Raw genomic sequence first — 25,353 nt, 5'->3', positions numbered from 1 at the left:
GGTAATAATGCAACAATTTCACCTACTCTAGGGTTCAGACAAAATGCCTTTAATTACTTCTTCTAAAAGTTATCTAGAATCAGGGGTGCCTGGGTGGCTCAGTCAGTTGAGCATCCAGCTCTTGGTTTCAGATCAGGTCATGATCTCATGGGGCCTGAGATCCAGCCCCATGTTTGGCTCGGTGCTCAAGGGGAGTCGGCTTAAAGATTCTCTCCTTCTGGCCCTCCCCCACTCACATGTGTATGTACGCACTCTCTGTCTCAAATAAATAAATCTTTAAAAAAAGTTATTTAGAATCATATTCTAACTGACTGTGGAAACTCCAAATGACAATTTAAGACTTTGGAAGTTTAGGGATAAAAGCTGACTAGGGTTTTCATACATAACGAATGCAACACCCAACCACCTTACAAGATATGGAGAAATCTTCGTTTTGCCAAGTTACATCTATTTCAACTGTCCATTTGATTAAATCTATAAGAAGATTGAGTTTCATGGATGAAACTTGAAACAAAAGAAATCTAATGAATTATTACCTACCACTTGTGATAGGCATGAGTGATCCTATTATTAAATCCCCCCCCCCCAAATTCTCTAGTAATAAACTCTCCCACAGAGAGTTTTCTACTATTCAGACAGAAATCCACACAAGAAACAAATCATACACAATTGTGTGTAAGCATAGGAAATTGTTAAGCATGCACAATAACTGTTTCTGAGGCATAGGAAAAGAAGCACAGCTATTGTTAATGTCTTTGAATGGTGGAACTATGTGTGGCTTTTTCACATTTCATTCGATTTTTTTTCAAATTTTCTGGAATGATTAGATTTGTTTCAAATTACGAAGTAAAGCTGACATTAAAAACAAAAAGCAAAAATCACACAAACACTTGATTCCTAAAAATCCAAAATTTAAAAAAAAGTTTGGGATTTAGGGTTATTCCCATAAATAATATTGTGAATTTGGCTTTTCTTTTCCCAATTTTCACCCAGTGCAATAAATGTGCTTCTCAAATCCTATGGGAGGCAATATTCTAAAGATGTGTCCCCAAGATTCCTAACTTCTAGTTACTCAATCAAACGTTAGGTACTGCCTTGAAGGGACTCTGAAGATATAAGCAAGATTACTAATTAGTTAACTTTAAGATAAGGAGATTTTCCTGGATTATCTGGGTGGGCCCAATGAAATCATATGAGCCCTATAAGAATAGAAGAGGATGGCAGAGGGGAAGGCAAACACTGATTCAAAGCAAGAAGGAGCAGAGTAAATAGAATTAGGATTCTACATATCTTTGTTGGCTTTTAAGATGCAGAAACCATTGGCCAAGGAATGCAGGTGGCTTCTACAACATGAGAACAACCTCTGTCCAGGAAGGAAACAAGGATGTCAGTCCTAAACTGCATGAAACTGATTTCTGCAAAACAACCCGTTTGAGCCTGGAAGCAGATTCTCCCCCAGAACATCCAGATAGAAGTCAACGCTTATTACCTTGATTTTGGCATTGCATGCCCTTAAGCAGAGAAGCCGGTCGTACTGTACTCCGACTTCTGGCCTACCAAACTGTGAGTAATAAATGAGTCTTCTAAAAATATATATATACTTTATTTTTTTTTAGAGAAGTTTTAGGTTTATGCAAAATTAAATGGCCTAGAGATTTCCCACTTACTCCTGCCCTACACATGCAGTCTCCCCCGTTATCAGCATCCCCCACCACAATGGTACATTTGTAACAACTGATGAACACGCATTAACACATAATAATCACCCAAGGTTTACATGAGGATTCCCTGTTGGTGTTGTACCTTCTATGGATTTGGACATATTTGTAATGACATGTATTCAACATTATAGTATATTATAGAACCATTTCACTGCCCTAAAATTCCTTCATACTCTGCCTATTCATTCATCCCAACTCCTTAACTCCAGGCAATGGGTCTTTTTTTTTTTTTTTTAACTGTTAAATCTGTAGTAATTTGTGATAGCAGCAAGAGAAAATACATGTTCCAATCCTTACTTGAAGTCTTACACTGTATTCAGTCCTCCTCCTATCTTTTAATTATGGCTGTTTTTTTTCATTGGACTTGCTAAAGAATTTAAGGTTAATCTGATAAACTAATAGCAATGAAGGCAAAAGACATTAAAATAAGAGTCTTTGTACTTTGATCTGAAATGGTGACTCTTGCTGGGATATTATTGGCTTGGAGAACATTTTGTGCAAGCAACTCTCTTATCATCTCTTATGTAATGATACATATTAACTCTCATGGGTTTACCTGAGGAGCCAACATTGATTGTTCTAGTTGTTCTAATTGGAACCAGGAACCTGGATTACATGGCCTTTTGTATCTGAAAATCTCTAATTCTCTGGGAAGTGAAATTTTAGGTGTTGTCAGATGATCAATATATATTACAGAAACACAAGTTAATTGAAAAGTAACCATTATTAAAAGTTATTCCCAGTGCCAAATATCTTTGTTTTCTAAAACTCGCTTCTTGGTTGCTTTAAAAAAATCAATTCACCAGTATATTTAGAATGTGGTTTTATATACAAAAATTTATGCAATGTGACACTAAGTATGGTTAGAAATAGTTAAAGATGCAGTACATGGATCCCGTGGGAAAATGCTTATATTCTTGGATTTATGGACACTGTGTTTTCTAGTCTTTCAAACTAATTCACTGATTAGTGTTGCCACTAGCATTTCTTTAATCTGTGAAAATGTAGCTGCCCATAAAAACAGAGTGACTAGGTTCAGACTAAAGTAATTATCCAATTTATTTGGCATCTGTTCAGAGGGTTAGCTTACAATATTAGATTTGGATAAAATCATCACTAATTTCACAAGGATTTTCACAAGTTCTCATTTGCCTTTGTAAATTGTCAATGCGTGGTCAACTAGATCAAACCTGTTCCAGGCTTCTGCTTTAAAGTCTATATTTCCAGTTTAATGATTTGATTCTGAATGCAGCTAGATTCTGAGCTTATTGTCTAAAGTTTAATAACTTAGATAAACTTTTAATTAATTCCCCAAATCACTTGCAAACTTTAAGCCTGCAGAATGGTCTGAGAAACTCTTCAGCTATTGCCTCTATTGTTATGTAATGTTATCATTTGGCTGAGGAGGTCTCCCATAGAGAACCCAGACACCGTGATCCTGAACTGACCTTGTCCCTCTAGCTCATTAGGTCTGGCTCTCTAGTTTGAAAATCTGAGTGGCAGAAGCTAATTTCCGAAGAACAACATTACTACACATTAAAAACAAAGTGCTGCAATGCTGCATCGAGCCCGGCAATGATGAGGGTGAAGCATATTTAACTCAAATTTCAACTAGTTTTGAAGAAGCAATGAGTAAAATATTGGTCAAGAGAGGACAATACAGCATCTCTCCTGTGGAAGAAAGAACCAACCGGAGATGAATATTTTCAAGCTCCATACAGGGACAGTGAGCAGATTTGCAGTTATAAAGTGTGGTGAAGGGTGAAAATAATTGAAATCTTGAGATTTGTGCTCATCAGACCCTTATTGCTTCTGCCTCACTTCCTGCTTGACCATGAAGAAATGAAGATCCAGATAATCCAAAAGCTGTGCCATGGTTGTCAGAAGTCACCCATTAAAAAAACGGGCAAAAGCTTCTTTAAGAGGATTATTTTTAGTTAAATTATAAAAGAAAACACTGTGCTGAGGACGAACAACTTCTCCATATTAAAAATTTGTATGGATCCTGCATAAGGCAATATTTAGTGGGAAAAAAGAAAAAACAAAGTAGAGAGTGAACATGAAGATATTTGCTGGAACAGCATACTTTCCAGGTACTCTGACAATGAGGTATTTAATGAAACTTCTCCAACTTCCGATTTACATTCTTTATAAGAAAGTTAACATCTTCAGAAGCTGTCTGTTAAAATAGCTAAAAATGATTCTGTAGTTTTATCATCACTTCCTGGATCTGATTTGTAAATCTCATGACAGCTATTTCTTTGTTGTTGTTTCCTGACAATAGTGCTTGTCAGAGCCTTGAGGTACTTAAGTTCTAAATCATGAAACTCACCAAAGATAAACAGTCCTTCCTAGTGGGACTGTGCTGAGTTAACATTGAAGGAGTAGCTAACCTAAGTGTTCATTGCACTTTATTTGGTCACCAGATACAATTAGAGGGTACTTTCATTGTTACCAGTGTTATATTCAGAGATGTATGGTTCTTTTTCTAAGGCATGTGTAATGCAGCTCTTTTCAAATGTGAAGAACTGCTTCCCTCAAGGTTACTTGACTGGTCCAAATATTAATCTTTTCTTTCGCAGAATGCCATAATGCTCCTACCTAGCTTCTTCCCAATCAGGTCTTACTCAACCTCTGTAGACTGACTGTGGAATTCCTTAATGAGTTGCTATCCGGTTGTGCAGATTTCCTTTTTACTTGTAAGAAATTGGCATTATTATGCTTTTCATTTAAAGGTGATTGAGTACAGAAGGCTCGTTGTTGCCTCATACATAGCAGTATGCAAAACAACAGTAGAAAGGAACATATAAAAATCTCCCTCTCTTAAATTAATATGAAGTTACATTGAACCTACATTTATGTAATAGCAGAAAAAAGCAGTTAACTGATTTCAGGAAATATTTTCTGTTCTTTGACTAATAATGATCACCTACTCTGATTTATTTTTACTTTTTTAAAAGTAATATATATGGAGGCCTATAATTATACCTTACATTTTTAAATTAACTTTTTAATTCACAACCAGGACACTAACACTGATCCAAGATATAAGATAAGAGCTTTTCCATCTCAAGGATGCTTCAGGTTACCTTTTTATGGCCACACCCATTTCCTTCCCACCTCACTCCCTTTTTAACCCCAAGCAACCTAAAATTTGTCCTCCATTTCTACAATTTTGTCATTTCAAGAATGTTACAGATATAGAATCATATACAAATGTAAGCTTTGAGATCAGTGTTTTTCATTCAGCCTAATTTTCTGGAGATTTGTGCTCATGTGCTCATGCATATTAGCAATGCATTCCTTTTGTTTTATTGCTGAGTAGTATTCTATGGTACAGGAATACCACAATTTGATTAACCATTCAATCATTAAAGGACATCATGGTTGTTTCTATTTTGGGGTTAATACAAATAAAGTTGTTATAAACATGCATGCACAGGTTTCTGTGTGAACTTAGATATGTTCCTAGGAGTGCTATAATTTTTCACAGTGACTGTACCATTTTACATACCTACAAGCATTGTATAAGGGATCCAGTTTATCCGCATCATTGTCAGCATTTGTTATTGCCAGCATTTTTCATTTTAGCCATTCTGATAGGTTGGTAGTGATATGTCATTGGGTGTAGTTTGCATTTCCCTAATGGCTAATGATGTTGAGCATCTTTTCATGTGCTAATTTGCCATCTGTATATCTCTTTTGGTTAAATGTTTCTTTGTGCCTTAGCCCATGATCTAATTGCATTGTTTGTTTCTCTTACTCTCTAGTTTTGAGAGCACAGCCAGAGTTTTAAAATTTAAATCTATAAATTTTAGAGCTACTCTCAGCTTGTGTTTGGAAAAATCAAATGTGTGAGGTAAAAAGAAATAAAAATGTCAAGACTGACAAAAACATTGTGAAAAGATTCACTCTGGTCAGGAGGGGGGTCACATCATTTGGGAAGTAGTTTTTCATGGTCAAATTCTACAAATGACTTCAAGTGGATGCTCATAAAATGGAAAATATTATGTGAATTATGAAGTAATTGGGGCAAATTTACAAACTTTCATTCCACATATAAAGGGTATATATACATGCTAGAAAATTTAGAAACACAAAGAAGGATAAGGAAAGGGAAAAGTTACCAATGGATAACCACTTTATTTTGTTTTATTCATTCCAAATTTTACATTCCTATTATATGTATAAGTTGGAATTATGCTCTATACCCAATTTTGTATACTACTAACTTCCATGTTTTAAATTATATGCTCTATGCCTTAAAATATTTTTCCCAAAAATAAATATAATGGTAATAATTTATTTAGCTATTCGCCTGTTTTTGGACCTATTTTGGACATTCGGAATTTTGATGAATAAATAGCATTTGGTCTTTATATCATCTTTCGCAGTTAGATTCCTGATCCATCTACAATTGTTTTATTTTTCTATGGTGTAAAGTAAGAATCAAAATATAGTTTTTTCCAGGGGCTCCTGGGTGGCTCAGTTGGTTAAATGTCTGCCTTAGGCTCAGGTCATGATCCCAGGGTCCTGGAATCCAGCCCCCCATTAGCCCTGCATCAGGCTCTCTGCTCAGCAGGGAGTCTGCTTCTCCCTCTCCCTGACTTTCCCCCTTGCTGGCACTCTCAAATGAAGAAATAAATAAGTAATATCTTAAATATATATATATATATATATATATATATATATATATATATATATATACTTTTCTCCATATGATTTTCAGTTGACCATCCTTTCCCCACTGTACTGCCTTAATTCAGGTGAGGATAAAGGTGTGGGTCTATCTCTAGATTCCATAATAGTTCATTGATTTGTTTACTTTTGTGTCAATATTACAATGCCCTTATTACTGTAGTGTTATAATCAGTCCTCATATCTGGTAGTTTAAATCCTCCAGCTTTGTTTTCTTCAAGTTTGACTCATTTATAAATTTTAGAATCATCTTATCAATTTCCACCAAAAAAGCTGTGATTTTGACTTGGATTTCATTAAACCTGTACATCAATTTGGGGAGATTGACTTACCCACATCTCAGAGTTTTCAAAACTAGTATGATATGGTATATCTATTTATTTAGATCTTTGTTAAGTGTTTTCAATAATATTTGTAGAATTTTATCAAGTGCTTTCCTTACATTAGATTTTTTTCTTTTTTGCAGTCATTATGACATGATATATACATTGATTTTCAAAGGTTGAGACTACCTTAAATTCCTATAATTAACACCATTTGTGATATAAAATCATTTTTATATATCACTGAAATTTGCTAATATTTTTATTATAATTTATTATATCCATGTTCATGAAAGAAGCCGGACAGTAGCTTTGTCAGATTTTGGTATCAACACTATCTTGGCCTCATGAGACTAATTCTGAAATATGTCTTCTTTCTCGGTTCCTTGAAGAATGGGTGTAGGATATATAGGATTAGTGTTATGTCTTTCTTAAAATTTATGTTAGAAACACTGCTTTGTGGGAATAATTTTAGTAATAAATTCAATTTATAATAGATACAGAAGTATGCAGATTTTTTTTCTTGTGTCAATTTTGATATATTGTGTTTCTAAAGAATTTGTCTATTCATCTTAGTTACTGAGTGCTTTTGATGTCTGTCCAATATTGGTGGTACATTACTCTCTCTTGCTTTCATTTTCATTTATCCTTTTTTTTTTTTTTTTGCTTGTGGATTCTCTTTATTTGTACATATGTTATCTATTTTATTTTTTTCTGATGTGATTTTTATTATTTTAGTCTTTCTACTTCCTTTGGGTTAGTTTTGCTTTAGTTTCTTGAGAAGGAAGTTTGAATATTGATTTTTAACTTTTTTGATTAAATATGTCTTTAAAAGTATACATTTCCCTCTAAACTCTGGTTTGCTTATATTCCACACATTTTGCTATGTTTCTTATCATTAAATTTAAATTATTTTCTAATTCCCATTCTGATTTCTTTTTTGTTCAATAAGTTTTCTAAGAATATATTATATAATGTTCCATCAATTTGGACTTCTTAATAAATTTTTAATTTATGTTCAGATTAATTCCATTGTGGTCAGAGAGTACACTCTGAAATATTTCAATTTTTTAAAATTTATTGAGACTTGTATCCTAATCTAACATGTGGCTATTTTAAGAGTTTTGTGAGTCCTTAAAAATATTGTGAATTCTGTTATTATTTGGTGCATTGTTCTAATTATATTTTTATAAATTCCTTACAGATAATATGTTTATTTCCAAATAGGTTTCCAAAGGACAATAATTCATGACAAAAATCTATATCCTTTCCCTTTAGCTATGTGAAATTGAATGGCAAAAAGATAGTATTCATCTAAAAATTGCTTTCTTTTAATGTGAGAATATCATTGACTACATTTCTTAGAAAAAATTTCTCCTTCTATATCCTAAAGTCTTCTTTCCAGTAATTTAATGTAAATCTTTACATCATTTTCTAAACTAGTGTTAGATTTGAGAAAATGGGGTTATAGCATGGACTTCTTTGAGAAAATGTTATTTTGAGAATAAATCCAAGTGTCATTCTTTAAAAAGAGAGAGAGAGAGAAACCAAGCCAAAAAAAAATTGAAAAGAGAAATCTATCTTCCATCTCATTGTCACTATTGATAGTGCAATCTAGATGATGTGGTACAGAGTTGAAAGAGGAATATTTCATATTTATCTTTTGTTGGTGCAATTGCACAGAAAAGTGGAAATAAAGATGTCAGCACCTCTTTGCAGGAACATGACGTTGCACTTTCTCTACTTGATTGCTAGCTAAATTCTAAAAGCACATTGGTAGTAATTTAGGAGCTTGCCATTATCTCCTGTTAAATGTTTTGCATGTCGTAGTATAACTCAGAGGCCTCATGTGGTCACTTTCACCTGACATTCTGAATATGACTAGACTGTTTATGCCACCATTTTCTGGGCTTCTCTTCTTCTCCTTAACTTATTTTCCTTCTTGATACACTTCCCCCTTACATAGCTGACACTTTCCCTCTTCACTGTTACTCAGTGAAATGGAGCATGTTTATGCTTCTCTATGGTAGATTCCACCCCGCCCCCCTTCCTGGAACAGTCAACTATAATCTATTGCTACATTATATGAATTCCATTATTTTTCCACTGTGTTAACTTCAAGTGCCTTAAGCTGAGTTTTTGTACCAGGGGACCAAAAGAACGAGAGTTTGTGAAAGTGAACTTATCGTCAAAGCTATATATCTATAATTTAATAGATTGCTTATTTATTCAGGTGTCTGTAAGATTTCCCAGGGAATTTCACAAGTTATGTCATTTTAATGAAACCCATCACATCTAATGTTCAAGGGAGAATAAACTAGATTCTATTTGGAACAATCAGTAATGACAAACACTGTAAGGATGAGACATTCTAAAATGAATAAGAATTCAATGAAGTTTTTTAAGACATCACTTTCGAACTTGCCTCCCATTCTCATCTCTTTGGAATCTTTCTCTTTATTATATTTACATGAGTTTTAACAATACTTCATGTTCATGTAATTGATGACATTTTAAATTTATTTTGGTATAAAGTCCAATAACAAGCCTTATAACTTAATTTAAGATAATGGTTAACGAAAAACCTGGTGTAATCCATAAAATCAAGTTCTACCACTATATCTTTCTTCCAAGAAAAAAACAAAAACAAAAAACTAGGCAAGATCACAGGATGCCATAGAATATTCTCCAGTGTTAAAGGATGAATGCTACTTTACTTAAATAAAGAGTAAATACTCAATTTTCCCCTTCAAAATGACTGTCTATCATCAAAAAAGGCCTAGAAAAAATTCAAACTATGGTCACACTAGAACATGGAGAGACTTTGATTCCATTTATAAAACAGTACTAACTTAACTACAAAGTCAAGTGTTACCTTTAAAATCTGTTACGGATAGTACTCATCACTGCTTTTCTGCCTATTGTCACCATTGTAGCCAAATTATTTGCAATCCTTCAGAAGAAAGGTTTTATTTCCTTTTTCTTTTCCCAGTCTCCTTTTCCTTTTCTGTTATTTTTTCTTTTTCTTCTCTCTCCCATTCTAGTTAACAATTAGGTTGCTTATCAGAATTGTCACTAAGTCATCCCAGTGATCAAATGGCAGAGAAAAAAATCTTAGGCAAAATAAACCACTTCCTTTGGGGATGAGTTCTTGTAGTCAATTAATTTGTGCTGACTTTGACCTAGTGCTGATACTATTTAGCTGACTAACAATAGCAAAATCTATGAAACTCCTTGTTTTCCAAAACAGGGACAATTACTACTTCGTTGGGTTGATGTACATATCAAAGGGAATATTACATGCAAAATTTAAAAAAAAACTTTTTATTATCATCTCTTGTAAGTGGTTAAAGCTAAGGCTAGGGCATCAGTAGAAAAGAGGAAAACTAATTGAATATTTATTCATTAATTCACAAGCATTCAAATAATGCAATAAGAAATTTTACAGATTAATGACGACCAGTTTAATACTATTGATAAATTGCAGGTGTGTGTGTGTGTGTGTGTGTGTGTGTGTGTGTGTGCTTATAAATATACTAATTATAGATTGTTTCTGATAGGAAAAATTTACCTCCAAGATAAAATTTGTGTAATGTGACATTTTGCTTTGAGCCTTGTTTTCTCCAGTGCTATAGTTCATTTTGGTAAATGCATGAAGAAGACCAAAAGCAATGTACAACAAATCTTATGTGAAAGTAGGGCAGGCTATTCTCACCTGGAAGTCAGGCAGGCTGCATTGCCTAGCAGGTAAGAGCATGTGATCAACATCAGATCGCCGCAGCTCCATCACTTACTAGCTGCGTGACCCACAGGCTATTTAAAGATCACGAGCTCTGCTTTCTGTATCTGTAGAATACAGATCAAAATGGTATCTATTTCTTAGAGTTGTTATGAAGATTAAATGGGTTAATGAGTGTACAGCACTTAGCATAATTCTTGTCGAACAGTAAATGCTCAATCCATGTGAATTATTACCATCCTCAGATTTTTCAGCTTAGGTCTTCAATGATGCTTTAGAATGTATGACTCTTTCTCTCTATTCTCCACCATCCTAATTTTTCCTTCTCCAAACCTCTTATTTTCCCCTCATCTTCCTCTTTCCATCTTTTCCTCTCCTGAGGACAGATGAAATCTTGATGATACTAGCTGAAAAGCAAGACTCCCTTCCCTCACCAGGACACAAGTGGGAGCTGAACATGAATGATGGGAGTATGAATGATGGCATTCAATGGATCTGAACAGATCTCGTGTATCTCAGTGTAATCTGTGGTGTTAGATACGTCTATAGAGTCCTTCCATTGGAAATGTCCTTCAAGGTTGAATTAAAGGTTGTAAGTGATGCTCACAGTCTCCTGCTTCAAGTGCCTCACAGATATTGCAGCTTCTGAGAAAGCTCCTCTAAGTATTATATGACTGTCTGGATATTCTGAACAATCATTGTTTGTGAGGCATACAGTAGTCATTTTAGCGATAGCACCCACTCCCGCCTTGCTGCCACGTCCGATATTTCCCAGCCTTACATACCTTTTTTTCTCAAAGCATACATTACCTTCTAACTTATTATATATTTTCCTCATTTATTTAATTTTTAAAGTTTCTATCTCTTTCCACTAGAATGTAATCTTCATGAAAACAGAGATTTATGCCTTTTTTTCACTAATGTATTCCCAGAACCTAGAAGTATGTAATAGACATATCAAGTTAATAGTGCCTCTAAGAAATTGACCAAAAAACAGTTTATTTTTCACAAAAACTTTACACGTTCTTTGCCTTATCTCATATATAAGAGTATTATTCATTTACTCATATATGATTACTCAACATTTCCTACTGGGTGTATAATTGATACCTCAAATTCAACATGCCCCAAACTGAACTCTTAATCTTCCCTGTGAATTTTTTTCCACTCACACTTTTCCAAACTGAGTTATAGGTAAGTTATTCTTCCAAATTCCTTAGATCGAAAACTTGAGTCATTTTTTTAAAGATTTTTTATTTATTTAATTGAGAGAGAGAGAGAGAGAGAAAGAGAGAATACAACAGCAGGGGGTAAGGGCAGAGGGAGAGAGAGAAACAGACTCCCCGCTCAGCAGTGAGCCCAACGTGGGGCTTTATCCCAGGACCCTGAGATCATGACCTGAGCCAAAGGCAGATGCTTAACCAACTGAGCCACACAGGTGCCCCTGAGTCATTTTTGACTCCTTTCCTTTCTCCTACCATATGTCCCTTCCAAAAGTAAATGCTGCCATCTCTACCTTCAAAATATTTCTAGATTTGAAACATCTATCATCATCTATACTACTGTCATACTGGTGGCCAGGGTCTTCTCTTGTCTGGGTTATTGTAAAACACCCCTTACTGGCATCCCTGCTTCTACGCTTACACCAGACAGACTTAGCTGTGAGATTGATCCATTTTATTCAGAACAAAACTCAAAACCATTACAAGGATTTACAAGATCCATTTCAGTGCTTGGATCATCCCCACTAAATTCATCACTCACATAACTCCCAGTTACACTGGACTCTTTACTATCCTCTATCTTACTGAACATGCTTCATCTCAAGGCTGTTTTGTTGTCTTCTCCACTGTTGTGAAATGCTCTTATTTCACATATTGCAGATAATTTCTTCTTGTTCAGAAGGGAGATCTTACATACAATTTGGTCTATGGCTTTTAGATAATACATCCTCTGTATTTGCAAAGTGGACAGAAATTCCACAGACATTTATATTTTTTTATAGTCTTAAAGCAATAACATGCTTAAATGTTGGTTCAGTTAGATATTATTCAGCCCTAAAATTGCACTGGAAGAAGGGTACAAAAGGTTATGTCAAAAAAGCTCAAATGGCAAAATCCATATTAACTTAATATTACTAACTAGATCTGTGTTTTTCATATTTGAAACAATGCCTGCCAGCTTCTAAAACCCCTTGTCAGTTTTCTATTTATTTATCAATTAGTGGACAACTGGCTACCAAAGTGTAGACTTTACTGTTTTCTGCAGTTATTTGTCAGTGAAAATCAGTGGAAGATGATGTTTTCCTGCTGGTGTTGATGTGGACAGACTTAGAATCTCAGTGTTTGTGAGAGCTTTACGACTGGTAGCACAGTGTATTTTCAAGGATACTTCCTAGGACTAGTCAGCCTGGATAGGACATCCACTCAACCACTTCCTAGCTGTGTACCCAGGCAAATTGTTTAACCTCTCAATCTCCTCATTTACAAAATGAGGATAATAGTAACTTCCTTACAGGATAGTTAGGAAGATTAGAAGTGAGTTGATAAATATAAATCTCTTACAACAGCACTGGCTCACAGATATGCACTCAGAAAATGGTATTTATTATTATGTTGCTGCCCTTATCTTCTTAAATACTATTTTTTGGTGAGGAAAAACATGTCACAAATGTATATGAGAGTCTGATGAATTCTTGATTCTTGTCACAAAAATTGTGCTCAAACATATGGACACACACAAGAAGTTTTTTTAAAGCTTTTATTTATTTATTTGAAAAAGAAAGGGAGGGGGAAGCACAGAGGGAGATTGACAGGGAGAAGCAGACTCCTCGCTGAGCAGAGACCCCAACATGGGCTCGATCCCTGGACCCGGAGATCATGACCTGAGCCAAAGGCAGAGGCTTAACTGACTGAACCACCCAGGCAACCCCCACACAAAATTTTATATATAATTTCCATAGGTTTGCAGAAGTCCCTGAAGTTCTTGCTGAATCACCAAGTGTCATCATATTCCTGGTTAAAAAGTCTTGCTTAAGATGATAAATTTTAACCCCACCATATCAATAATCACGTTAACAATGAACAGTCTAAACACAACAGTTAAAATAGAGAGATTTCCATATTGGATAAAAAAAGCAAGATCTAATTATATGCTCTCTAAAGAAAACCCATTTAAATAATCAAGATATAGATCAGCTAAACTGAAAAGGCTGGAAAAAGTTATATCCTATGTATGGGAAAGGGTTAATGCAGCAGGTCTGCATTGCTCGAACCCTGCACATCCAGAAGAAAGGCTTATTTTCATGACTGGCCTTTGTCTGGCTCCTGGGAACTTAGCTCCTGGAATGTTCTGTCTGATAAGGGTATTATTGCATCTCTAAGACATTGGGCTTTGCTGAATTAGTCTGTTCACATAGTTTATGTTAACAATGTGATTTATGGTAAACGTTGACTTTTGCTCTGGGGTTTTAGATCTTGAGGAAATAAGATCACTCACATAGGTATTATATGCCTATAAGACAGATATCCAATGAAATCCTGGAAAACTTGGTTTGTATGAACTTTCCTGGTTGAGACCTCTTTGCACATGTTGTTAGACATCATTGTTGGAGGAATTAAGAATATCTCATGTGAATCCACTGGGAAGGGTCACTTGGAAGCTTGCACCTGGTTTCATCAGGACTTCACCTTACGTGACTTTCCCTTCTCTGATTTACACTGCATTCTTTTAGTAATAAATTGTAACAATAATCACAAAACTTATGAGTCCTGTGGGTTCTTCTAGTGAATCACTGAGCCTGAGAATCGTCTTGTGGACGCCTAACACATCATACAAACACTAACCAAAAAAAAGCTGGATTTTTAAAAATAATATCAGAGAAAATAGACTTCAGAACAATGAAAGCATTAGGGGTAACAAGTCATTATACACTGAACAAGGAAAAATTTTCCAAGAAGACATAGCAATCTTAGATGTATACATACTTACCATCTGAGTTCAAAATAAATAAAGTGAAAACTAATAGATCTAAAAAGAGAAATAGACAAATCTAAAATTATAGTTGGAGACTTTAGTACTCTTCTCCAAGTTGAAAGATACAAAGTTAATAAGTACAAATCTATCTTACTTCTATATGATAAATATAAACAATGGGAATTTGAAACTGAAAAAAATCTTTTAAAAACTGCAGTATCTGTATGCTGAATACTACCAAATACTGAAGAAATAAATAAAAAGACCTAAATAAACCAAGAGATATACTATGTTTCTAGATACTGTGTTCCCGGATTGGAAAACGCAGTGTTGTTAAAATGTCAGTTCACCACAGTTTTATCTATAGAGTCAATACAATCCCAATGGAAATCACAACAGGTTGGTTTTTTTTGTTCTGTTTTGTTTTTTTTCTGGAATAATCATCAAGCTGATTCTAAAATTTATATGGAAAAACAAGGGACTAAAATAGCCAGAATTATTTTGACAAAGAAAAATTTTGGAGGGCTCAAATTACTCAATATTGGTGGTTTACTAAAAGGTACTCTATTTAAGACACTGTCTCCTTGCAGTAAGACATCTAAAAAAATGACTGCTGAAATAGAATTATGCATTCATCTCCATTTCTTCTCAAAAATTCAAAGAAAGGATGGTAAATAAATAAAAAGGCAAAACCTCACAAAAACAAAAAGATGAGAGGAAAGAATGGTTTATGTTAACAACATTTTGGAACTGCAAAGCCGTTGATAATTGACCTAGCAGACCAGAGAAAGCTAAAACTTGGGACAGTATGTGTATAAAGCTCACAAGAAACAAAATGATTGTACTCATGGTAACTCAGATATCAAAGGCAACAGGTAGCTCTGAAAACAGAAGTGCAGAGCAAATTACAAATGAAAAATGTTATAAATGTTTAAAAGAGCTGTTAAATTGATCCACCCATCTTTTTTTTTTTATAATCTCTACCTCCAATATGAGGCTTGAACCCACTACTGGGAGATCAGGAGTTGCACGTTCTCCTGACTGAACCAGCCAGGCACCCTAGCCATCCATCCTTTCTTATCCCAAATAGCCAGAGAGAGACTTCCTCTTCTAAGCCACTGCAGAGGGCTGGAGATTACTCTCTGAAGAACCTGAAACTTACAGACTGGCTCTGGACTTAGGGACATCAGGAACACTTTGAGGGTGGGGGTGACACAAGTCTACTTATGGGAAGCGAGAACCACCCTCCAACTTTCTCTTCTCAGGTCCTAGAATTCTAGCAACCATGCTTAACACTTACCCAATCCCAGCTTGCTGATGAGGAATTTCTTTCAGATGAAAGTGACAGGTAACAAGAGAAAAGACCCCCAAAGAAAAGACCAAGTTTCTCCAAACTACTCTGCAGTGAGGCTCACCAATTTCCAAGCCTTAATTATCATATTGAATCCCAATCTACTTTTCAGTGTGTCACTCTTAAATATGAACCGACAGTAAAGAATCATTAAACATTTGAAAAAAAAAAATCTCTAACATAAAAGAGAAGAAAGCAAGCAAATTGTGGAAATAAAAAATGAAAAGAACAGAAGAAAACTAAGAAAATAATTTGAGAGATAAGAGAATACAGTACGTTCCTGAAACAAAAACATATTATGTTTCTGTTTATACATGAAACATTCAGAGAACAAAAAAGAACTTTAAATTAATTATCAGATAGCAGAAACTAACATTTCCAAAAGAATATTAAGAAAAAATTCCCAGAGGGGGCCTGGGTGGCTCAGATGGTTAAGCGTCTGCCTTCAGCTCAGGTCATGATCTCCAGGTCCTGGGATCGAGCCTCGCATCGGGCTCCCTGCTCTGAGGGGAGTCTGCTTCTCCCTTGTCCTCTGCCTCTCCCCCACTGCTGCTCATGCTCTCTCTCTCTCTCTCCCTCTCTCTCTCTCTCTGTCTCAAATGAATAAATAAAATCTTAAAAAAAAATTCCCAGATAAAAACTGGGGGAGGGAAGAAATGAAAATGGGAAAGAAAAAAGTGACACTGTGTTGTTGGTGAAAGTATAGACACATGAATCAATGGGATAAGAATACAGGGCTTGTAAATGGATCCTCACATATAGTCAGTTAATATAGTTAACTAACTTTTGACAAAAGTGCAAAAGTAATAAAATGGAAAAGTGATAGTATTTTAAAAAATAGTGTTGGAAATGCTAGTCAACTATTTTCCAAATTTGAACTTCAATGCATAACTCATACATGATACAAAAATTAAAACTCAAAATGAATGATGTCTAAATAAAAACATAAAAATATGATACTTATAGGAAAAAAATGTAAGTGATAATTTGTATGTACTCGTTAAGGCAAAGAGTTTTGAAGTACAATACCCAAAGCAGGATCTATTTTAAAAAGTAGTAAATGAGACTTTTTTAATACAAAAGTATTGCTCTCTCAAAGTCACCATCAAGAGAATGAAAAGGTAAGATACAGACTGGAAAAAATATTTTCAAATGATATATCTAACAAAGGATTATGTTCAGATGTATGAAGAACTCTTAAAAATCAACAATAAGAAAACAAATAACTTAACTAAAAAAATAGGGAGAAGTTCTGAACAGAAACTTCACCAAAAAAGATGTATGGATGGGAAATAAATACATGAAAATATACTCAACATTATTTGCCTTTGGGAACTAGAAATTAAAATCACAATGAGCTGCCACTGTGCACCTGTTAGAATGGCAAAACAGAACAACCAACCAACCAACCAAACATAACCCTGACATTATCAAATGCTGGCTGGGATGTCAAGTAATTGGAACTCTCATTCACTGATGATAGGAATGCAAAATGACATAGCTATTTTGGAAAAAAAACCAGTATAGAGAGTCTATTATAAAGTTAAACAGAACTAACTATACAACCCAGTACTGTTACTCCTGGATATTGATGAAAATAAAATAAACACATATGTTGTCAAAAATATTTATATGTGAAGTTTATAGCAGCATTATTCATAATCACCAAAAATTGGAAACAGCCGAGATGTCCTTTGATAGGTGAATGGAAAATGAACTATGAAACATCTACACGATGGATACCTCAGCAATACAAAGGAAAGTGCTATTAATTCACAACAACATAGATGCCTGTTAAATACATTTTACTAAGTGAAAGAAACAGGACCCATTAGGCTGCACTTTAGGACTCCATTGTATGATATTTTAGAAAAGGCAAAATTGTAATGGTGGTAGTTACCAGTGGTTACCAGAGGTTGGTGATGGAAGGATGTACTACAAGGAACAGCAGAAAGGGAATTTAGGGGGTGTCAAAAATTAGTTATGAAATGGCTCTGTGTGAGTTTGTGGTAGTGAATAAAGAACTTTATGTATATGTCAATCCCCATAGAAGTTAATGCCAAAAATAGTGAATTTTAATGTCTGAAAAACTTTTAAAAATCAACAAGGATATTGGGAAAACCCAAATTGTGACAATGACTCTAATTATGTACAGTTAAATGATATTAACACACAGAAGGGGATAAGAAAGAAAGGAGTAATTTTGGAAAACTCTATTTTCACTGGCTACTGTAAGGCTGTGTGATGCTAAAAAGAATAGTATACAAGTACTGAGCTCTAGATGATAAAACTTGTTCCTCACAGTAGTATGTGCTAACAATTCTGAAACTACTTTACCCATATAACTAATAAGTAAATATTTGTGGATAATGAAAGCTAAGTACCAACTGTTGGATAAATGTTAGAAATAACAAAAGGAGGAATTCTACATAAACCTAATACATACATATATGCACATATGTGTGTATAAATACACAGAAATAGATACAATTACGTAGATGTTTGTGTATACATGCATGCTTGTGTACGCTTGTGTATGCATGCACACACACACACATACCTAGAAACAGAAATATATTTTTATCTATGTATATATATAAAATTCCCTAGCTCTCTCTGTTCACTAAGATAGTCTAGAAGCAGTAACAATCCAGGAGCAATGAATACACCTAATGTCCAGATCTTGGTTTCTAAAAATCTTTCATCAATTAAAGAAACGGGCTTCTTGGAGAAGTGGATGACTCCAGGGAAGGGACAAGCAAATCACTAGATGTTCTTGGGGCCTCTTATAATATCATTTAGTAAGGAAGTGCTCAAAAAACAAAAATATAGGGTCATGCTAAAAGGATGCAGGAGCAGACTGAAAGAGCCCCCACTGACCAAAGCTGAGACAACTTGAACAACTGAATAAACATAGTATTGATTTTTTCCCAATTATTATATTTCTTTTTTAAAAATTTTCTTTTTTATTAAATTATAGGTACCTCACTAACACTGACCTCCAAATGGCTAAATCCAATGGTCAATTCTCACTCAAGCAACGTTAACATAGTTGATCAGTGCCTTTCCCTGGAGCAACTGCTTCTCTTGGCTTCCCAAAAGCTACACTCCCTACTTTATCCTTATTTACTCATTATCCAGCCCAGCCCCATGTAATAGTTGCTCCTCATCTCCCTCATACATTCAAATGTTGAGTTTGCTGAAGGGCCCTCTCCTTGAACCTGTCCAGTGCATGTCTTTTAGCCTTGATCTCTACCCTGAACTTCAGATTCATATATCTAAAGGCGTACCAGGCAATTTCACCTCAATAACAAATAGGAATCTTGAACTCAGCATGTTAAAAACTGAATTCTGTCCTTCCTTCCAGTCTTGCTCCTCTTTCAGCCTTTTCCTTTCAGGTAAGGCCAACTCAGGATGCTTTTAGCAAAAACTTCAGTATCATCTTCTCACACCATGCATTCCAGCTGTCTGTAAATCCTGTTGCATGTGCTTTAGCACACACCCCAAACTTAACCAGTTCCTTCCATTTCCATGGCATCTGCCTCATCTGAACCATGTTAGGATTACTGCAAAATTTCTTAACAGGACCCCCTTTCCACTTCCATCATTCTCCTATCACCCTTCCTACCTTCCCTAAACCTATCAGTATATTCTTGACAGAGCTGCCAGAGTCATCACCATCTAACCCAGGCTGTGTACTCCTCTGCTCAGGAGCCTGCCATGCCTTCCCACTTCATTCAGAGTGAAAGCCAGCATTCTTACAAAGCATACAAGGTCTTATATAATTAGACCCTCTCTTACTTCTCTGAGCTGATCCACTTTGGTGTCCCAAGCTCCTCTGTTCCAGCCACATTGGTTTCCTTGATGTTCCAGAGCATGTTGGAACATCAACGCGTGATGCCATAAGTCCTTTGCTCTAGCCTTTCTCTCTGTCTGAAATAGTCTTCAACAGCCAGCCAACTGATAGCTTCTCATTACTTCAAATCTTTGCTCAATTACCACCTTCACAATGAGGCTTCTCTGGCCATTCTCCCTAGTGCTGCAACCTGACCCTTACCCTTCTCTTTGCCATGCCAGATCCCTCTTGCCTTACTCCTTCTATATTTATTTTGTAAAAGTTTCATTTTATATAATAAAATAAATATCTTGAGTCTTACTGACATAAATGGATATTGAATAAATAAATAGATTGGGGAGAAGGAAGAGTTTTTCCTTTCAGAATAATTCAACTTAATGAATGTAGAAGGAATGAAGGAAACAGAAAATCACTGTTAGAATATTATGGCAGTAAGTGATGCAGGCAAGATCTCCAGATGAATGGTAAAATTTGTGGACAAAAGTTTAAGGAGAAACAGGATGCTACATACCCTCTGTATTAGTCAGAATTATACAAAGAAACAGAACTAGTAGATCTATCTATATATCTATACCTATATCCATCAATATCATCTATCTATCTATCATCTATCTATCTATCATCTATCTGTCATCTATCTATCTATCTATCTATCTATCTATCTCTCTATCTATCACCTATGTATCATCTATCTATCTACCTATCATCTATCTATCTATCCATATTAATTATGAGGAATTGGCTCATGTGATTATGGAGACTAAAGAAGTCCCATAATTTACCATTTGCAAGCTGGAGACCCAGTAAAGCCAGTGTGTAGGTCAGCCTGAGTTCAGAGGCCTTCGAACCAGGGGAGCAGATAATGTAAATCCCAGTCCAAGGGCTGGAAAAGATGAGATGAGGTGTCTCAGCCCAATCAGTAAGGCAAAACAAAACAAAACAAAAAAGTGAATCCTTCTTCCTCTGCCTTTTGTTCTATTTAGGCCCTCAATTGATTGAGTGGTACCCAACCACATTAGAGAAAACCACCTGCTTTACTCAGTCCACCAATGCAAATGGTAGTCTCATCTGGCAATACTGTCACAGACACATTAAAAAATAATGTTGAATCTGGGCACACCATGGCCAATTGAGTTGACACATAAAATTAACCATCACAGATGTAAATTATGCCCCCTCAAATAAATAAAAAGGGAACAATTACCTATAATGCAGAAAACAGGCTGATATCACCTTAACAAAATAATCAAGATTAAATCCCAATAGTAAGACATAAGAACACTTTGTACTTCTGATATGATACCATGACTTCTCTCAAGGGCACGTGACCTCTGTGGTATGCTTGCCAAAATGTCGTAACTTCATTCTCATCATAAGAAAGCCTCAGAGAGGGCGCCTGGGTGGCTCAGTTGGTTAAGAAAGCCTCAGAGAAACCCAAACTGAGGAACATTTTGCAAAGTAGCTGACCAGTATTCTTCAAAAGTGTCAAGGACAAAGAAATACTTAGGAATTGTCACCGACTGAAAGAGACATGGCAACTAATTGCAATGGTATTCTGGATTAATTCTGGAACTGAAGGAAGCATTGGATAAAGTCTACAATAGTTAATAGAATAGTACCAATATTGAGTTCTTAGAGTTGATAATTGTATGATGGTTATGTAAGATGTTGACATTAGGGTAAAGTGAGTGAAGAGTATCTATGGACTCTTTATTCCATCTTTAGATATTATTTAAAAATGAAAAGAACAAGTTATTCTTGAGTTGGCTGTACTTTCATTTCCCTTCCTTTCTAATATTTTTTTCTTATCAGTTTTATAATCCCTATGAAATTCTAACTGTAGGTAAATCAAACAAGCTGATTCTCACCATGTTTATTTTTTTAAATTTTGTGTTATTACTACATTAATTTTTAGTATTATACTAAGATTCTAGGGCATTTGATGCATAACTTGGTAGCCATTTTTCTAATCAACATTACATGAATACTAAAAAGGAGGAAATAGACTGCTACATTTACCCATTTCCTAATATGCAATGAAAAGTTCTGTACCTAACTTCAATGTGAATGGGGAGGGAGTTTTCTCTATATCAACAAGTAATCCTCAGACACCAGCTGTGTCTGTCTACAATTCAACCCAATTCTGACACTATCTACCTGGAGATAGTGTCAGATCCCACAGGTTAAGGGCTCAGTCCCACAGAACGGTCCTCCATACACATGCGTCAGAGGCCAGTCCAATTACAGGTTGTTAACTGGGCTTCTGACCAACAGGTTATAGACTGAAGTTTCCATCACCCTTTCTTGGGTTTAATTAATTTGCTAGAGTAGCTCACAGAACTCAAAGAAACATTTTTCTTACTAGATCACTGGTTCATTATGAAAGGATATACTCTGGAATAGCCAGATGGAAGAAATGCATAGGGCAATGTATGGGGAAGGGATAATGAAACCCCACTCTCCCTGAATCTCCACGTGTTCACTGAACCCCATCATTTTGGGTTATTATGGAGTTTACATTATATAGGCATGATTGATTAAATCATTGACCACTGGTTATTGATTCCACCTCCAGACGCTCTATCCTCCCTGGAGGTGTGTGTGGGGAGATGGGACTGAAAGATCCAAACTTAAAATCAACTTTTTGGATCCCCTGGCAACAGCCCCATCCTTATGTTAACTACTAGCTTTTCCAAGGCCCCCTTAGATATAACAAGTGGTACTTTTATCACTCTCTTCACTTAGGAAACTCCAATGATTTGGGGAGTTCTGTGCCAGAAATAGGGACAAAGGCCAAATATATATATCTTAATATAGATCCAATATCACAGCAATGTAATTAATGAATTGGACTTACAATGCTGAATTTAGGTCAGGCTTTCAATTAGTTTGTTCATCTGTAAAGTGAGAGGGTAGAATAGATACACTCTATGGTCCGTTCAGTCTTAACCTTCTGTGAAACATTATATATGAATGTTATAGGATTTTTCAAAGTTAACATATAATTTTGTAAATTCACAAATTATTCTGAACTTTGGAGATATCCTCATCAGATGGTTGAATCCATTATTCTTAGCTCTCCTATTTATGTTATTGGCCCCATGGGTCCAGACATACTTTGTTTATCATCAGTGATGCCACTACCATTTTCAAGCAATTCTTTCTCATGCAGCTACCTCAAGGATACGTTCTGGAGACAGCCTGTCTTTGGCTTCCTGTTTTATACACCATCTGGAAACTTCAGCTGGTACAGAATTTTAATCCCTACTATTTAAAAACAATTGCCCATGTAGACTATTCAACTACCACCGATATCAAGGAAATATCCTTATCACACATTCTCCTTCAAGAAGGAGAAGGGTTACAATGGATACTTTTAAACAACCCTATGTGTTCCTTCATCCAAAGTATTCTCTGGGCAATGGATTTACATTTCTGATAGTAATGATAATTGGTTTTTGAATGATTCCTGTGATGTCCCAGCTGAAAAGTTCATTTTGAATGTGAACAATTAATCTGTCAGCAACAACAAAAATTGTAAATGGTTTTCTTAATTTGGTTACAAGACCCAAGTTAAAAAGTTATAAAATGAGGGCGCCTGGGTGGCTCAGTTGGTTAAGCGACTGCCTTCGGCTCAGGTCATGATCCTGGAGTCCCAGGATTGAGTCCCGCATTGGGCTCCCTGCTCAGCAGGGAGTCTGCTTCTCCCTCTGACCCTCCCCCATCTCATGCTCTCTCTCTCTATCTCATTCTCTCTCTCAAATAATTAAGAAAATATTTTTTTTTTAAAGTTATAAAACAAAAAAAAGAAGAAACCGATATTATATGCTAACCCTGTGATTAAGACTATCAAAGTCACACGTGTGGGGCAGTGATTAGAGGTTCTCTAATCATTGCCTAAATCTGCATTCAGATACTGCTCCTTGCTAGTTATGTAATGTTGGACAATGAACTTAACATCTATAAAGCATTGGTGACTAATGGGGCTCTTACAAGAATTAAGTGAGTTCTTTGACTTCAAAGTCTTTAGCACAATCCTAGCACATGGGAAACTAAGTATCAGCTCTTATTGCTGTAGCTGGGATGCTTACGCTGATGCTAATTAATGAGGATGCTACCAAACCATTTCTTAATATATTGCCTTTGAAGTAGTTACTGTCCTACTTTTGGAGAAGTGGTGTCCTGTCCCTTTGTCACCTGATTCACAATTTGAATAACAATTATTTCAATTAATTTAAGCTGTTAAAGGAAATGTACTGAAACAATTCAAATTATATCTCTACAAGGCAACAGTAAAGGGACACAAAAGGGACATGGACCCTTTCAGTGTGTGTGTGTGTGTGTGTGTGTGTGTGTGTGTGTGGTTCTGAGTGTGTGGTAGGTAAGAAAAAATATTAACTTTAGCAGTTAATAAGATGAGGACGTATCTATTTTATTATTATTATTGTTATTTTTACTCAGAATATATCTCTATAAACTTCAAGTACCTAATTATATAGCTGATATATTGTTTCTCAGAGCTAGAGATAAAATAAAAGGAAAGTGCACTCTCTAATTTCTTGGTATATTTAGGTACCCATTCCTACCTCACTCTCTCAGGACAGCCCTCCCTGCATATATACTGGACATACAGTACCCGTAGTACCCATATGGTACTTTATAGGTACTGGTGATCTCCAAACCAGAGGTCTGACTTCGAAATTATGTGTATCATTGCTTAGATTGCTAGAATTGTGACTCACTCTTGCTTTTCAGTTATATCTGAAGTCCTGCTTTTGCATTTGAGATTTGATTCTGTTCCTGTGGGCTTATTGTTTGTGGTTAGAAAAAAAAAAAAAAGGCCACTCTTGTGCTTAGAAACTTAGGAATCAATCTCAAGTGTTTGAAATGTTTGCTTAAACATTGCTTGCTTCATCGGGCTTTTAGCTGATTGCTACACAGTTCAGTGTCTGCTTTATGTACTTCTAGAAGGTACTGTTATAAAACACTCTATGAATTGCAGCTGAAATGTACATTATTATCCAGGGGTCTTATTTCATTTGGTCATATTCTCATTGGAGCAGAATAAGAAGTATTTAAGGCATTTTTCTTCAAATAACCAAGAAAAACGTGAGCTTACAAGAGAATTTTCTGAAGGAACTCATCATAGGTGTTCGAGATTATAGTTAAACTTTTTGTTTCATGGCTTCACATAACTCATAACTTTAAAATCCATTAACAATCATTTTGAAGTGCTTATTGATGTGTCTATGAATAAGAATTAAAACATGGCAAAATAATCAACCAACAAACCATAGATATCTCCTAATATTTGTGATAATTACATATGAGAGAAGAACTCTAAAATTTAATTAAAAAGTCTGATTGGCACTCCCAATCCTCATGGGTAACAATGAGCAAGGTTGTAGATCCAGGAGTATACTATATACTTGGTGTAGTCATCAATTCCTACATAGAGGTTAAAGTTGATTAAGAATCTCTACCACTAATTGAAAATTAAAGTAATTTAAATTCAAATAATTTATATAATTCACATATGCCTTATGTATAAGCAAGAATATTGTTATTTAATTTTAGTAAATAATTTTTTCCTTGCTAATTATAAGCTCCATGAAGGCAGGAGTTTTTGTCTAACGTCCACATAGGTTTATTTCTTGCTATAAACCTGGGATTACTATGACATCAACTCA

This window comes from Halichoerus grypus, chromosome 9 (genome assembly GCF_964656455.1).
Source record: "Halichoerus grypus chromosome 9, mHalGry1.hap1.1, whole genome shotgun sequence".
Classification (NCBI taxonomy): domain Eukaryota; kingdom Metazoa; phylum Chordata; class Mammalia; order Carnivora; family Phocidae; genus Halichoerus; species Halichoerus grypus.
The sequence above is the reverse complement of the archived record's forward strand: the minus strand, read 5'-3'. Positions refer to the sequence as shown.